The sequence below is a fragment of the Sorex fumeus genome, unplaced genomic scaffold (genome assembly GCF_029834395.1).
Source record: "Sorex fumeus unplaced genomic scaffold, SorFum_2.1 ptg000041l, whole genome shotgun sequence".
In the NCBI taxonomy this organism is placed as follows: domain Eukaryota; kingdom Metazoa; phylum Chordata; class Mammalia; order Eulipotyphla; family Soricidae; genus Sorex; species Sorex fumeus.
In genome coordinates, this window is record NW_026606098.1 from 15,407,763 (window position 1) to 15,426,024 (window position 18,262).

The following is an 18,262-nucleotide window of genomic DNA, read 5'->3' on the forward strand; positions in this document are numbered from 1 at the left end:
CCCAAAAGACTCCATCATAACCCAGGAATCAACTGGATATTGGGGAACACAAGAAAATCAAGCACAAAAGGACCCCACCCCAGCTGGTGGGGACCGTATCTCACAGGGCAGAGACTGGGAGGCGCCGGTGCTCAAGGGAGGCCAGCCGTCCAGCAACAAGACAAAATCTGCCTTCACAGTCTTCCCCCACACGGGTCCCTACTTTATTATTTACACACGTGAACAATGACTACCAGGAATAATTTCTGAGTGCCAAGCCAGAAGTAACTTATCAGCATGACTGTGTGTGAATGATAAAGCAAGAAATAATAAACATAATGGTAAAGGTAAAGGTAAAGGCCCTCCCGTTGATCGTCGATTTGCTCGAGCGGGCCCAGTAACGTCTCCATTGGAGACTTTGTTGTTACTGTGTCTGGCATATCGAATACTCTCGGTAGCTTGCCGGGCTCTCCGAGAGGGGCGGAGGAATCAAACTCGGGTCGGCCATGTTGGCCACTTGTAAGGCGAACGCCCTACCGCTGTGCTATCGCTCGCTTCGGCAGCACATATACTAATAAACATAATAGTAATAGTTATATTCTTTGATTTGAAAATGACTGATTATAGCACCTTGTGAGACTACAGACCCTATACTCCCAGCATAGGCTCCAAAGTCCCTCCCTGCACTGGCCAAAATGCCATTTTTCAAATCGCATTCTTGTTCCTTTGAAATATCCTGCCAATATTAGATTTATATACAACATGCGTATTTTAAAAACTCACTTGTATTCAGTGTCTCAATTCCCAAATCAAAAAACTGGACCGAAAACCTCTGAAGCTGCAATTTATCTTCTGGAATCAGAAACAAAACAAAATGAAAAAATTGGTAATGAAACATAGCTGAATGAGGTCCATTGTGCGGAATGCTGGGAGCAGACTGGGAATACACAAAATAGCTTCTGAGTTGTTTCTTAACTGGTCATAGTGAACCGTGACCATAAGGAATGCCAGGGATTCAACCTGGGTTTGCCACACGCAAGGCAACTATCCTTTCTGCTGTACTATCTTTCTGTCTCAAATCAGCATTGTTACAGACTCATGCAATCACTATTGAAACAGAAAACCAAAAGATATTTCTTAGTGTATTACAGAGAACAGCAGATAGGGCATTTTCCTTGCATGAAATTGACAGTATCTTATACAAGTGAGTACCAACAAAAGTAACCTTTGAAAGCTGCCAGGAAAAAAATCACGGGCCCATGATCAGCAGTGCATTTCATTCACACTCAGGGCAACCACACACTGCCCAGGGCCCAAGGTAGGGAGGGTCCTCCGACACTCACCTGCATGCACGTCTCTCCTCCCCGGCCTCAGGGCTCCTCCTTCCAACCATGAGATCACAGCAGGTTTCACTCAGAAAAGCCCTGTCCACACAAAAACAGGGTATTCATTAGTGCCAAGAAAAATGTCACGGGCCAACCCCATGTTGTTCGGCGATTGCCTCAACCAGGCCACAGTAACATCTCCTTCGTCCTAGCCCTGAGATTTTTTAAAAAGTGCCATATCCAAGGCTCCTTCAGATTTAGGAAGATGTGACCCATCTTTGTTACTGGTATTTGGCATATTGGTACGCCATGGGGAGTTTGCCAGACTCTGCTGTGTGGGCAGATAACATTCGGTAGCCTGCCAGTTTGTCCAAAGTAGGAATGAGAGATTAAGATGTGGGGCGGCCGCAACTGCGGCTGCGAGCTTCTGGGAGCTGGGTTTTATAGTCTCTGAGTCTTGGCCGTTGATGGGATTACATGGCGCCAGGGGGCCAGTTGGTGGGTGTGACCCCTGCCTACTGGAATTTAGAGGATCTGCGTGGAGGATGCTCAGCCCCGATCTGAGCAGACTTGGAGATCTCAGCCCCAGGACCCGCATGCATTTGTTCCTTCTGGTACCTTCATGCGTGTGGAGAGTGGTCTCAGCATGTGGTGGCTGGTTCTGGAGGTCTTCGGCTGCCGGAGTCCTGGTCGGGGCCGGAAGGGAAACTCAACCCGCTCCCTTCCAAGGGGCCCCGGCGAGGCCAGCCAGGCACGGGGTCAGGAGACGATGCCCCATGTATCTCCAAAAAAATCAGGAAAATTCCTGAAAAGTCTTGAACAGAAACACCACTTCTCATATGCCCCAAATTGGTAGTTATTAGTGACACACAAGTCCCTGGTATTCATTTCATCTGAAGTTGAGTCATTCTAAAGTCCCCCAAAAAAGCACTAGAAGTGACTTCAAGCACCGAAATACAACAACACTTGATGGGAAATACAACAGCACCTGATGGGGTGAGGACCTAAAAAAAGAAATGAACACGTGTTTAGAGTGATAGTCCAGCAGGGCAGTCACCTGGTGACTCAGAGAGACGGGATTGACCCCTGGTAACCATATAAGCCAGGAGCACTGCCATGAGAAGTTCCTGAATGCACAGCCATGAGTAATCCATGAACACTGATTGGTGTAGGCTCTGAATCAAGTCAAAATTGAACAACAACAAAAAGAACCATAATGATGAATGAAGTTGCAGGCCAGGTACACTAAAGCAGCAGGAAAAGCATCTGCCATGTAGGTGCTGATCCAGGTTAACCACATTACCCTCATGGGCTCCTACACCCCATCCCCTGTTCTAAGGATGAGAAAAGGAGCCTTGATATACAGCAAGTGATGCAAAACCATGTGAGGACATGTATCCCTGTAGAACTCAGAAAACATGTTTAAAGACTGCCCCCAAAACCTGCAGAATCAGGTAAAATTATACTATTTGGTTAGCTTTTTTTGATAATCACATCTAACTTCTGGCTATGCACTCCCAGGAATTCTAAGTCTTTATCAATTCTTTGAACCTTGTGAGGACACAGACAGGAATGAAGGGGGCAGGGATGAGGTTCAGCTGGTAGAAGCCATCACAGGGCTGCTGACAACTAGGTACTCCGATATGGCCCTGAGCTGGACGCACAGGCTGCAAATTAGAAGGTTTGAACTGCAAGCAGGGGCCAGACAGAGAGACCAGTGGGCAGGGCGTTTCCCATGCATGCAACAGACTCAGCACACTTCTTTCTCTGCTGTCAGATATTTCGTGTGTGTGTGTGTGTGTTTGTGTGTGTCTGTGTGTGTGTGCCTGTCTGAGCCAGAACCAACAGTGTCAGGAGTACTCCTAGCTCTGCATCTAGGGATCTGTCCTGGAATGTTTGAGGTTTACTGGGATGCTGCTGATCAAATCTGTGTTAGCTGCATGCAAGGCAAGCACCCTACTTGCTGTACCATACCTCTGGCCCTTTCGAAGTAAATTTCTTCCCAGCAAGCCAGGAGTGACCCCTGAGCAAAGCTCCCTCTCCCCACAATAAGAGCATCTTCCTTCAAGAAGGAGAAAAATTAAACCCTTGACCTGCTGTACTCACCCCCAGAGCCAGTATCCAGGGATCGCCCAGTCAGGGAGAGATGAAGCATAGAGGATTTTTCGTAACTGAAGATGAGTCCAAATTCCTCATCTGGAGAAAAACATCAATGTTGGGATCAGACAGACAGTAAAGCAGGTAAGATGCTTGCCCTCCTCACCCCAATCAAGCCTCAGCATCCCAGATCCCAGTGCACCACCAGGAATGATTCGTGAGCACAGAGCCAGGAGTGAGCATCTTAGGGTGTGTCCTCTCTCACATTCCCCCCCAAAACATAAAAACAACTAAAACAAACCCCGAAATTAAAATTTCATTGGCCTAAACAGCCCACCTGCGTGAACCACGCTTCCAAAAAGGCCCCGCCCCATCACAACCGCCAATGAATAGGACGGTCTGCAACAGAGTCTCTTGCCCTTGGGGGGCTGCAGCCCTGACCCTGAACATGAATCTGCAGATTCTATACCATCTGTGTCAAGGCAAAAGGCTTCAGGATTTGGACCAGCAAGTCCCACGTTGCGAGTGTTGGCCATTCGAGCCCCTAGCCCTTGGTGGGTTCCGCACCCCCAAGGACAGTAGCCCCAGTGCTCAGCCCCATGCCAAAATGCAACAAGGACACACTCAATCCCACCAGCCCTGCACTGTGTACAGACCCCACTGCACCGCCCTAAGCTCCGCATCACTCTGAAGCCTCTACTGCACCCCAGGAACTGCCTGGATGTCAGGAACCCAGTGAGAGAGCAAGCACGAAAGCGCCTCCCAGGTCCGAATGGTCCCGCTACTAACAACGTGGAGACTGAGAGTTCTGGGATGCTAACGGGAGGATGCTTGTGTCCTGCCACAAAATTGGCCCTCAGAGTACCCCTTCTAAGAGGGGCCGCCACTTTTTACTTTACCCGCGATAAATAACGGAGGCCTGAGCCACTGACCTTGTCCCTCGTAAATAATGCACTAGGAAAGCCCCATATGGTCAGTGTTTTATTTTTTTTAACTCAATAAACAGACACACGTGGAAATAACTCCCTTTGCAGAAGGCGGTAGAGAGAGAGAGCACAGCGGTAGGGCGTTTGCCTTGCACGCAGCCAACATGGCCGACCTGAGTTCGATTCCTCCACCCCTCTCGGAGAGCCCGACAAGCTCCCGAGAGTATCTCGCCCGCACGGCATAGCCTGGCAAGCTCCCCGGGATGTATTCAATACGCCATACACAGTAACAACAAAGTCTCCAACGCAGACGTTACTGGGCCCGCTCGAGCAAATCCATGAACAATGATGAGGACAGCGACAGTGATAGCAGAAAGCTGACACACCATTCCAAGAGAAAAGAAAATAGATTCGAGTCAGGGTTCAGTTCAAGCTCAGTGTGGAGCTCAGTGTGGAGCGCCTGATGCATGGAGTGAAGGCAACCCTGCATCCCTACAGACACGACGAGCCACAGGGGCCATTGAAAACATCTCACCAAAATGGATGGCTCTCAGGATCAATACTCTTTTTGGTCCTTTTATTTTGAAGTTTGTCTTCTTTAGAGACACACCACGCTGTGCTCAGGGATCACTCCTGGAGGGTCTGTAGGGGAGCAAATGGACGCAAACCTTTCTCCTCCTCACCGCACTGACACTAGTGCCCTCAAACTGGTTTTCTTTTTCATTGTTGGCTTTTTGGGTCACACCTGGTGAAGCACAGTGGTTACTCCTGTCTCGGCACTGAGCAATGACTCATGGTGGTCCCCAGGGCACCAAAACGGACGCCAGGAATAAAACCCGGGCCGGTCGTCTAAGAACCAAGTCGATACCCACTGATCTATCGCTCCACCCCCAAGCTAGTTATTTTGAAACAATTACCAGTTTCATTCAAATGAAAGAAACAGAAAGGAATTTAAGGTTTCGAGCAGTGATTTTCCCACCCAGTGAAGCTAAGGAAGGGCCTCTACGCCAAGCATTAGGCTCTAGATTTCCTCTCTGCAGTGCCCTGTCACCCACCTTCGAACTCACATACTTGATCCCCTGCCAGCATAGTATCTGTCCCTAATGTGGAAATTTTACCAGCTGACTCATACTCAGTGACTCCACTCTCAAATCAAATTGCTGCGATGCCAAAACCTGAATCTGCAGTTTGAATTATGCAATGAAACGCAACAGATGACTAAGAATTTGTGGAAAGAAATGAATGAGGAAGTGTGGGTGGAGAACATCGCTATGGTTCTCACAATCCAAACAGGCCCACGGCAAACCAAAGACCTGATTGGACCATGGGCGTGAGTACCTTGGCAATGGACACAAGATGGTCAGGTTTTGCTTTCTGACCAGACTCAGTGACGTTTGGGACACATATGTGATGCAGGTTACTGAACCAGGTCGGCCGAGTGCACATTAAGAAAGTCCCCACTGTACTAGTAGTCAGGCCCCAACTAGCTTTGTTGTGGGTTCACTCATTCACTACTTACTGAAAAAGGCAAAAGGTTTTTTGCAGGCACCGCGATCCCACAGGCTGTGCAGCCAGGCTGGTAACACAGGCGTCAGGGCCAAGGGTTTTCCTGGGGGCCTGAGTGAAGAGGCAGGAGGAGTAACCCATGAACACTGCCAGCTGTACCTCCAAACTACAGAATTCAATAAAATAAATAAAGGTGCGGTGGCCGATGAGGATCCTAGAATGCAGTCTGAGGCCTTGGGACACAGCCTCCAAGTGCCTCGGCTACTTCCTGCTAAGACTGCACTTTTGTTTGAAGGACCCTCTCTGGCCCAGCCCTGATGCTCCCCCACCCCGCCTCCTGCCAGCCCTCAGCCCTGACTCCTCTGCAAACTCTACACACTGGGGTAGGAGAAATGGCACCAGAAGCGTCCGACGTGCAGGCACACAACCTGGATTTATTGCCCAGCATCTCATAAGATGGGTCTCATTCTCCTAACCCTGAAAGATCCTTTAATCAAATGTTAAAAACATCTCAGGGCTAGGACGAAGGAGACGTTAATGGGGACTGCTCGAGGCAATCGACGAACCACAGGATGGTCGTGATCGTGATCCTGATCTCATAGGGTCCCCTGAACAGCACCCAGAGTGATCAGAGTGCAGAGCCAGAAAGAACCCCATGAGCATCACAGGGCGTGGACCTAAAAGCAAACAGAAAACAAAGGGGAAAAAAGAAAGGAAAAGAAAAAGCCCTCCGAGCCTCATGGCTGAACCAGCAACAAGTGACAAGCAAACGCTGGGCCCAATGTTCTTGAGCCCCAAGCCCAGGAGAAACGCACCCAGCGCCCTCCTCCCCCCACCAGGCAGCGGGGTGCTGCTCACCAGGGTACGGGGTACACCCAACACTGCCAGGGCCGATTCCTGAGGGAAGGTTCAGGAGACCCCCCTGAACACGCCAGGTGAGGCCCCAGCCCTCTCCCACCAAAGGCCAAAGAATGAGCCCCCCGGGTTCCCTTGCCGAGGGAATCCCCTTATCTCTGACTCCTTTTCAACCCGCCTAGACACGAAAGTCGGCCTGGAACGTGGGGGATGTAGGTAGGCAGCCGGGGGTCATTCTCGAGATGTCCCCACGCCCCACCCCTGGTGAGGCCCCCGGGCTCCGAGGGGCCCTGGCGCAGAGCCAAAGCTGTGGTGGTCCCGCAAGTGCCATGAGACTTGCGGGCAAGCTGGGGCTCCCTCGGGCTCCGGCACGTTCCTCTCCGGTTGGGGGCCAGAGCGATGGGTTGGGGGGGAGGGCGAGGGTCTCGTGCCCCCGACCCCATGGGGCCGCCCTGGCCAGGGCCACCAGGACGCACAATGTGAAACAAACCTGAGAAGGAAACTCTTACTCTTCTGGTGGTCCTGATTTCCGTTGTTCCTGACACTTTCCGAACGAACGACTTTCTCTCTCCAACCTTCCACCTTACTTGGCAGCCCACCTGCCCGGGACCGACGCCCCCTCCTCACGAGCCTCCAAAATAAAAAAACTCCCTCCCCTCCATGCGATGCGCTAAAATAGAAATGAGCAGACAGACAAACCTCTCGAAAGGGCGGGCGCTGGGGGCGTCCCGCGGTGGGGAGACGGCGGAGGCTCAGGGCTGCTCCCAGATCGACCACTCACTCTCACTCCGCGGCCAGCGAGGAAACTGGCCCTATCCGACGTCCCCGCGCCCTGGCCGCCCCCTTCCCGCCCCACCCCCGCTCCTCACCAGGCAACAAACAGGGTGGAGATGGCTCCGCCCACAGAGACCCCTGGGAAAGGCGGGGCTCTGTGACCTCACCTACACTTCAGGTCAGAGTCTTAAAGGGCCGGACACCACATAGGGTCGGGAAAGTTCATTGTTTCCCCATTTCTGCTAATGATCCCAGGAATCCCTCACAGGGAGCCAGATCTGCTACAATAGCATTATTCTAGAAAGTTCCTGCAGGTTCTGGTCGGGTTCGAGACAGGTTCTCGACTTGCATGCAGCCATTCCAGGGATAAATCCAATGAGCACGGCACAGGGTAACACCTGAGCAGAAACCCAACAGGACCACAAAAAGCAACACTGGGTTGGAACAAAACTCCAGACGCCCCCTCACCCCCAATGCCATATCCCACATTCCCTGTTCCATGTTCTAGGGATGAGACGGAGACAGACAATGTCAGCGAGTGACTGACTCAGAGCTATGTGAGGGCATGAAGTGCCTGTAGTTCCTGTATTGAAGCCGCCCCCAATTATCTCTGGGCAGGAAAAGTGACCCCAATGACACTGACGGCCCCAGGCATCCTTGAGCAGTGAGCTGGGGGTACTCAGGGAGCACCCTCTGGGCATGGCGCCAAAGACAACAGAACAAATAGACACAAACGTGGCCTCAAACAGGAGAGTGTTGGGCACCCCTGTCAGCAGCCACATTGAGGGCTCCCTTCTGAAAATGTGCTCCTGGCACTACAGTATGTCATCGTGTCCTTCTCCCACACCTGCAGACGGTGCGTCACCATGTCTCCAGCATCTGTTAGCAGGAGGCTCAGTACAAAGACCTGGGGGAAAGGTCAAAGCCGTCAGCACCAAAGCGGGTCACAGCCCCCAGGGTTCTGACTGCAAATCCCTGCACTGGAGCTGGATACACAACTACCAGCCCCCACCTGGGGAAATCACTGCCCGATGCTCCTTCCCCTCCTACTTAGGAAAAGCAGCTCGGGATCCGGGATGCCTGTGGAGAGAGGAGCCCTGGGCTCAGTGTCTGACTCAGCCCTGGGACTCCTCGCTAGGCTCCATAGGAAGGTCGCCACAGCCTCATCCAGGAGCTGCCTCTGAGCCCAGTTGCGCAGGGCATCAGCACCCCCTGTAGGCCGACATCAAGCTGACCAAAATCCTGAAAGTGGCTTTGCCATGGGAGTAGCCACAGGCTCTCAGCATGGACAAAACTTCATTCTCTCTCCCGCAGGGCAGGACAGGGACATGCGACTGGGTGCTCTCTCCTGAGGACCAGGGTCATTCCTGGACCCTGGGCAGCTAAATTCAAGGCTCCAGCACATCCCGCAGGACCCTTGTTCGTCTGGTGCTGAAATCCAGCTACCCTGAATCAGCACACTGGCATGAACCTCATCCAGCACTCGCTCCTGCTGTGCAGCAATATACTTGAAAACCACACACACAGCATGCTTTACAGCAAAATCATCTTACTATGCAGGCCGTTGACTAAAGACCGTGATGTGTGTCTACCTTTGAACTATAAAAAAAATCCTGTCTTGGAGGACTGGGTGATGACACAGCAGGTATGAGCAGCTTGCAATGGGCTGACCAAGTCCTCTACTCAGGCACCCGACTGTCGAGGGACCCCAACAGCTGTGATCCCTGAGGTCAGAGCAGGAGAAAGGCCTGAGTACTCTAGGGTGTGCCCCCAAAATACAGCAACGACAAACAGTAAACTCTATCCAAACAGAGGGAAAAAATCCACGTACGATGACAAATTGTATCACAAAATATTTCAGGTGTCAAACAGTGGGTCCTTAAAACCCTGTTTCCCAGCTTTGTGTGCTGCAGGAGCACACTTCTTTCTCTGCTCTCAGATATTTCCTCTGTGTGTCTGTGTGTCTGTGTGTCTGTGTGTATGTGTGTGTGTGCCTGTCTTAGCCAGAACCAACAGTGTCAGGGGTACTCCTAGCTCTGCATCCAGGGATCTGTCCTGGAATGTTTGAGGTTTACTGGGATGCTGCTGATCAAATCTGTGTTAGCTGCATGCAAGGCAAGCACCCTACTTGCTGTACCATACCTCTGGCCCTTTCGAAGTAAATTTCTTCCCAGCAAGCCAGGAGTGACCCCTGAGCAAAGCTCCCTCTCCCCACAATAAGAGCATCTTCCTTCAAGAAAGAGAAAAATTAAACCCTTGACCTGCTGTACTCACCCCCAGAGCCAGTATCCAGGGATCGCCCAGTCAGGGAGAGATGAAGCATAGAGGATTTTTCGTAACTGAAGATGAGTCCAAATACCTCATCTGGAGAAAAACATCAATGTTGGGATCAGACAGACAGTAAAGCAGGTAAGATGCTTGCCCTCCTCACCCCAATCAAGCCTCAGCATCCCAGATCCCAGTGCACCACCAGGAATGATTCGTGAGCACAGAGCCAGGAGTGAGCATCTTAGGGTGTGTCCTCTCTCACATTCCCCCCCAAAACATAAAAACAACTAAAACAAACCCCGAAATTAAAATTTCATTGGCCTAAACAGCCCACCTGCGTGAACCACGCTTCCAAAAAGGCCCCGCCCCATCACAACCGCCAATGAATAGGACGGTCTGCAACGGAGTCTCTTGCCCTTGGGGGGCTGCAGCCCTGACCCGGAACATGAATCTGCAGATTCTATAGCATCTGTGTCAAGGCTAAAGGCTTCAGGATTTGTACCGGCAAGTCCCACGTTGGGAGTGTTGGCCACTCGAGCCCCTAGCCCTTGGTGGGTTCCGCACCCCCAAGGACAGTAGCCCCAGTGCTCAGCCCCATGCCAAAATGCCACAAGTACACACTCAATCCCACCAGCCCTGCACTGTGTACAGACCCCACTGCACCGCCCTAAGCTCCGCATCACTCTGAAGCCTCTACTGCACCCCAGGAACTGCCTGGATGTCAGGAACCCAGTGAGAGAGCAAGCAGAAAGCGCCTCCCAGGTCCGAATGGTCCCGCTACTAACAACGTGGAGACTGAGAGTTCTGGGATGCTAACGGGAGGATGCTTGTGTCCTGCCACAAAATTGGCCCTCAGAGTACCCCTTCTAAGAGGGGCCGCCACTTTTTACTTTACCCGCGAGACTAACGGAGGCTTGAGCCACTGACCTTGTCCCTCGTAAATAATGCACTAGGAAAGCCCCATATGGTCAGTGTTTTATTTTTTTTTAACTCAATAAACAGACACACGTGGAAATAACTCCCTCTGCAGAAGGCGGTAGAGAGAGAGAGCACAGCGGTAAGGCGTTTGCCTTGCACGCAGCCAACATGGCCGACCTGAGTTCGATTCCTCCACCCCTATCGGAGAGCCCGGCAAGCTCCCGAGAGTATCTCACCCGCACGGCATAGCCTGGCAAGCTCCCCGGGATGTATTCGATACGCCATACACAGTAACAACAAAGTCTCCAACGCAGACGTTACTGGGCCCGCTCGAGCAAATCCATGAACAATGATGAGGACAGCGACAGTGGTAGCAGAAAGCTGACACACCATTTCAAGAGAAAAGAAAATAGATTCGAGTCAGGGTTCAGTTCAAGCTCAGTGTGGAGCTCAGTGTGGAGCGCCTGATGCATGGAGTGAAGGCAACCCTGCATCCCTACAGACACGACGAGCCACAGGGGCCATTGAAAACATCTCACCAAAATGGATGGCTCTCAGGATCAATACTCTTTTTGGTCCTTTTATTTTGAAGTTTGTATTCTTTAGAGACACACCACGCTGTGCTCAGGGATCACTCCTGGAGGGTCTGTAGGGGAGCAAATGGACGCAAACCTTTCTCCTCCTCACCGCACTGACACTAGTGCCCTCAAACTGGTTTTCTTTTTCATTGTTGGCTTTTTGGGTCACACCTGGTGAAGCACAGGGGTTACTCCTGTCTCGGCACTGAGCAATGACTCATGGTGGTCCCCAGGGCACCAAAACGGACGCCAGGAATAAAACCCGGGCCGGTCGTCTAAGAACCAAGGGATACCCACTGATCTATCGCTCCACCCCCAAGCTAGTTATTTTGAAACAATTACCAGTTTCATTCAAATGAAAGAAACAGAAAGGAATTTCTTAAGGTTTCGAGCAGTGATTTCCCCACCCAGTGAAGCTCAGGAAGGGCCTCTACGCCAAGTATTAGGCTCTAGATTTCCTCTCTGCAGTGCCCTGTCACCCACCTTCGAACTCACATACTTGATCCCCTGCCAGCATAGTATCTGTCCCTTATGTGGAAATTTTACCAGCTGACTCATACTCAGTGACTCCACTCTCAAATCAAATTGCTGCGATGCCAAAACCTGAATCTGCAGTTTGAGTTATACAATGAAATGCAACAGATGACTAAGAATTTGTGGAAAGAAATGAATGAGGCAGTGTGTTCAGACTTGCGGGCAAGCTGGGGCTCCCTCGGGCTCCGACACGTTCCTCTCCGGTTGGGGGCCAGAGCGATGGGTTGGAGGGGAGGGCGAGGGTCTCGTGCCCCCGACCCCATGGGGCCGCCCCGGCCAGGGCTACCAGGACGCACAATGAAAAACAAACCTGAAAAGAAAACTCTCTCTCTTCTGGTCGTCCTGATTTCCGTTGTTCCCGACCCTTTCCGAACGACTTTTGCTCCCGAACCTTCCACTTCACTTGTCAGCCCACCTGCCAGGCACCACCGACCCACCCATTCCCTCACCCCCCCCACGCGCCTCCTAAATAAAAACCTCCCTGGATGCGATGCGCTAAGATAGACGGAAGGGAGAGACAAACCTCTCGAAAAGGCGGGCGCTGGGGGCATCCCGGGCTGGGCAGGCGGCGGAGGCTCAGAGCTCCCAGATGGACCACTCAGCGGCCAGGCCAGCGAGGAAACTGGCCCTATGGGACGCCCCCACGCCCTGGCCGCCCCCTTCCCGCCCCACCCCCGCTCCTCACCAGGCAACAAACAGGGTGGAGATTGCTCCGCCCACAAAGACCCCAGGGAAAGGCAGGGCTCTGTGACCTCACCTACACTTCCGGTCAGGGTTTTAAAGGGCCAGACACCACATAGTCCCCACACAGCAACCTATAGGGCTTTTTACTACCTCTGGGCTGAGGAAACACTCCTGGCTGTGCCTACCTTTTACCTATAATAAATATCCTATCTTGGAGGACTGTGTGATGACACAGCAGGTATGAGCAGCTTGCAATTGGCTGACCAAGTCCTCTAGCCAGGCACCCGATTGTCGAGGGACCCCGACAGCTGTGATCCCTGAGGTCAGAGCAGGAGTAAGGCCTGAGTACTGTAGTGTGTGACCCCAAAATACAGCAGTGACAAACAGTAAACTCTATCCAAATAGAGGGAAATAAATCCACGTACCCTGACAAATTGTAGCATAAAATAGTTCAAGAGTCAAACAGTGGGTCCTTAAAACCCTGTTTCCCAGCTTTGTATGCTGCAGGAGCACACTTCTATCTCTGCTCTCAGATATTCCGTGTGTGTGTGTCTGAGCCAGAACCAACAGTGTCAGGAGTACTCCTAGCTCTGCATTCAGGGATCTGTCCTGGAATGTCTGAGGTTTGCTGGGATGCAGCTGATCAAATCTGTGTTAGCTGCATGCAAGGCAAGCACCCTACTTGCTGCACCATACCTCTGGCCCTTTCAAAGTAAATTTCTTGCCAGCAAGCCAGGAGTGACCCCTGAGCAAAGTTCCCCCCCCCCTCCAATGCGACAATAAGAACATCTTCCTGCAAGAGCAAGACAAATTAAATCCTTGACCTGCTATACTCACCCCAAGAGCCAGTATCCAGGGATCGCCCAGTCAGGAAGAGATGAAGCATAGAGGATTTTTCATAACTGAAGATGAGTCTAAATTCCTCATCTGGAAAAAACATCAGCGTTGGAATTAGACAGACAGTAAAGCAGGCAAGATGCTTGCCCTCCTCGCCCCAATCAAGCTTCAGCATCCCAGATCCCAGAGCACCGCCAGGAATGATTCCTGAGCACTGAGCCAGGAGTGAGCATCTTAGGGTATGTCCTCTCTCACTCCCCCCACAAAACATAAAAAAACAACTAAAACAAACCCCCAAATTAAAATTTCATTGGCCTAAACCTCCCACCTGCGTGAACCACGCTTCCAAAAAGGCCCCTCCCCATCACAATCGCCAATGAATAGGACGGTCTGCAACAGAGTCTCTTGCCTTTAGGGGGCTGCAGCCCCGACCCTGAACATGAATCTGCAGATTCTATAGCATCTACGTCAAGGCTAAAGGCTTCAGAATTTGTACCGACAAGTCCCATGTTGGGAGTGTTGGCCACTCAAGCCCCTAGCCCTTGGGTGGGTTCCGCAACCCCAAGGCCTGTAGCCCCAGTGCTCAGCCCCATGCCAAAATGCAACAAGGGCACACTCAATCCCACAACCCCTGTACTGTGTACAGACCCCACTGCACCGCCCTAAGCTCCGCATCACTCTGAAGCCACTACTGCACCCCAGGAACTGCCTGGATGTCAGGAATTCAGTGAGAAAGAAAGCACGAAAGCACCTCCCAGGTCCGAATGGTCCCGCTACTAACAATGTGGAGACTGAGAGTTCTGGGATGCTAACGGGAGGATGCTTGTGTCCTGCCACAAAACTGGCCTTCAGAGTACCCCTTCTACCAGGGGCCGCCACTTTTTACTGATCTTGTCCCTCATAAATAATGCACTAGGAAAGCCCCATATGTTCGGTGTTTTATTTTTTTGTAAACTCAATAAACAGACACGAGTGGAAATATCTCCCTTTGCAGAAAGCGTTAGAGAGAGAGCACCGAGGTAGGGCGTTTGCCTTGCACGCAGCCAACATGGCCGACCTGAGTTCGATTCCTCCACCCCTCTCGGAGAGCCCGGCAAGCTACGGAGAGTATCTCGCCCGCACGGCAAAGCCTGGCAAGCTCCCCGTGATGTATTCGACATGCCACACACAATAACAACCAAGTCTCCAACGGGGGACCTTACTAGGCCAGCTCGAGCAAATCGATGAACCATGGGAGGACAGCGACAGTGATAGCAGAAAGCTGACACACCATTCCAAGAGAAAAGAAAATAGATTCCAGTCAGGGTTCAGTTCAAGCTCAGTGTGGAGCTCAGTGTGGAGCGCCTGATGCATGGAGTGAAGGCAACCCTGCATCCCTGCAGACACGACGAGCCACGGGGGCCATTGAAAACATCTCACCAAAAATGGATGGCCCTCAGGATCGATCCTTTTTTTGGTCCTTTTATTTTGAAGTTTGTCTTCTTTAGAGACACACCAGGCAGTGCTCAGGGATCACTCCTGGAGGGTCTGTAAGGGAGCAAATGGATGCAAACCTTTCTCCTTCTCACTGCGCTGACACTAGTGCCCTCAAACTGGTTTTCTTTTTCAGTTTTGGCTTTTTGGGTCACACCTGGTGAAGCACAGGGGTTACTGCTGTCTCTGCACTGAGGAATTCCTCATGGTGGTCCTCAGGGGACCAAAAGGGACGCCAGGAATAAAACCCGGGCCGGTCGCATAAAAACCAAGTATACACCCACTGATCTATCGCTCCCCCCACAAAGCCCAAACTAGTTGTTTTCAAACAATTACCAGTTTCGATCAAATGGAAGAAATAGAAATAAACATTTTATTCAAAGGAAAAAATAGAAATTTCTTTCGGTTTTGAGCAGTGATTTCACCACCCAGGGAAGCTCAGGAAGGGCCTCTACGCCAAGCATTAGGCTCTAGATTTCCTCTCTGCAGTGCCCTGTCATCCACCATTAAAATCACATCCTTGATCCCCTGCAAGCAGAATATCTGTCCCCAACGTGCAAATTTTACCAGCTGACTCACACCCAGTGACTCCACTCTCAAATCAAATGGCTGCAATGCCAAAACCTGAATCTGCAGTTTGAGTTATGCAATGAAACGCAACAGATGACTAAGAATTTGTGGAAAGAAATGAATGAGGCAGTGTGTTCAGACTTGCGGGCAAGCTGGGGCTCCCTCGGGCTCCGACACGTTCCTCTCCGGTTGGGGGCCAGAGCGATGGGTTGGAGGGGAGGGCGAGGGTCTCGTGCCCCCGACCCCATGGGGCCGCCCCGGCCAGGGCTACCAGGACGCACAATGAAAAACAAACCTGAAAAGAAAACTCTCTCTCTTCTGGTCGTCCTGATTTCCGTTGTTCCCGACCCTTTCCGAACGACTTTTGCTCCCGAACCTTCCACTTCACTTGTCAGCCCACCTGCCAGGCACCACCGACCCCCCCATTCCCTCACCCCCGCCCCCGCACGCGCCTCCTAAATAAAAACCTCCAAAATGCGATGCGCTAAGATAGAAGGAAGGGAGAGACAAACCTCTCAAAAAGGCGGGCGCTGGGGGCATCCCGGGCTGGGCAGGCGGCGGAGGCTCAGAGCTCCCAGATGGACCACTCAGCGGCCAGGCCAGCGAGGAAACTGGCCCTATGGGACGCCCCCACGCCCTGGCCGCCCCCTTCCCGCCCCACCCCCGCTCCTCACCAGGCAACAAACAGGGTGGAGATTGCTCCGCCCACAAAGACCCCAGGGAAAGGCGGGGCTCTGTGACCTCACCTACACTTCCGGTCAGGGTTTTAAAGGGCCAGACACCACATAGTCCCCACACAGCAACCTATAGGGCTTTTTACTACCTCTGGGCTGAGGAAACACTCCTGGCTGTGCCTACCTTTTACCTATAATAAATATCCTATCTTGGAGGACTGTGTGATGACACAGCAGGTATGAGCAGCTTGCAATTGGCTGACCAAGTGCTCTAGCCAGGCACCCGATTGTCGAGGGACCCCGACAGCTGTGATCCCTGAGGTCAGAGCAGGAGTAAGGCCTGAGTACTGTAGTGTGTGACCCCAAAATACAGCAGTGACAAACAGTAAACTCTATCCAAATAGAGGGAAATAAATCCACGTACCCTGACAAATTGTAGCATAAAATAGTTCAAGAGTCAAACAGTGGGTCCTTAAAACCCTGTTTCCCAGCTTTGTATGCTGCAGGAGCACACTTCTATCTCTGCTCTCAGATATTCCGTGTGTGTGTGTCTGAGCCAGAACCAACAGTGTCAGGAGTACTCCTAGCTCTGCATTCAGGGATCTGTCCTGGAATGTCTGAGGTTTGCTGGGATGCAGCTGATCAAATCTGTGTTAGCTGCATGCAAGGCAAGCACCCTACTTGCTGCACCATACCTCTGGCCCTTTCAAAGTAAATTTCTTGCCAGCAAGCCAGGAGTGACCCCTGAGCAAAGTTCCCCCCCCCCCAATGCGACAATAAGAACATCTTCCTGCAAGAGCAAGACAAATTAAATCCTTGACCTGCTATACTCACCCCAAGAGCCAGTATCCAGGGATCGCCCAGTCAGGAAGAGATGAAGCATAGAGGATTTTTCATAACTGAAGATGAGTCTAAATTCCTCATCTGGAAAAAACATCAGCGTTGGAATTAGACAGACAGTAAAGCAGGCAAGATGCTTGCCCTCCTCGACCCAATCAAGCTTCAGCATCCCAGATCCCAGAGCACCGCCAGGAATGATTCCTGAGCACTGAGCCAGGAGTGAGCATCTTAGGGTATGTCCTCTCTCACTCCCCCCACAAAACATAAAAAAACAACTAAAACAAACCCCCAAATTAAAATTTCATTGGCCTAAACCTCCCACCTGCGTGAACCACGCTTCCAAAAAGGCCCCTCCCCATCACAATCGCCAATGAATAGGACGGTCTGCAACAGAGTCTCTTGCCTTTAGGGGGCTGCAGCCCCGACCCTGAACATGAATCTGCAGATTCTATAGCATCTACGTCAAGGCTAAAGGCTTCAGGATTTGTACCGACAAGTCCCATGTTGGGAGTGTTGGCCACTCAAGCCCCTAGCCCTTGGGTGGGTTCCGCAACCCCAAGGCCTGTAGCCCCAGTGCTCAGCCCCATGCCAAAATGCAACAAGGGCACACTCAATCCCACAACCCCTGTACTGTGTACAGACCCCACTGCACCGCCCTAAGCTCCGCATCACTCTGAAGCCACTACTGCACCCCAGGAACTGCCTGGATGTCAGGAATTCAGTGAGAAAGAAAGCACGAAAGCACCTCCCAGGTCCGAATGGTCCCGCTACTAACAATGTGGAGACTGAGAGTTCTGGGATGCTAACGGGAGGATGCTTGTGTCCTGCCACAAAACTGGCCTTCAGAGTACCCCTTCTACCAGGGGCCGCCACTTTTTACTGATCTTGTCCCTCATAAATAATGCACTAGGAAAGCCCCATATGTTCGGTGTTTTATTTTTTTGTAAACTCAATAAACAGACACGAGTGGAAATATCTCCCTTTGCAGAAAGCGTTAGAGAGAGAGCACCGAGGTAGGGCGTTTGCCTTGCACGCAGCCAACATGGCCGACCTGAGTTCGATTCCTCCACCCCTCTCGGAGAGCCCGGCAAGCTACGGAGAGTATCTCGCCCGCAAGGCGAAGCCTGGCAAGCTCCCCGTGATGTATTCGACATGCCACACACAATAACAACCAAGTCTCCAACGGGGGACCTTACTAGGCCAGCTCGAGCAAATCGATGAACCATGGGAGGACAGCGACAGTGATAGCAGAAAGCTGACACACCATTCCAAGAGAAAAGAAAATAGATTCCAGTCAGGGTTCAGTTCAAGCTCAGTGTGGAGCTCAGTGTGGAGCGCCTGATGCATGGAGTGAAGGCAACCCTGCATCCCTGCAGACACGACGAGCCACGGGGGCCATTGAAAACATCTCACCAAAAATGGAT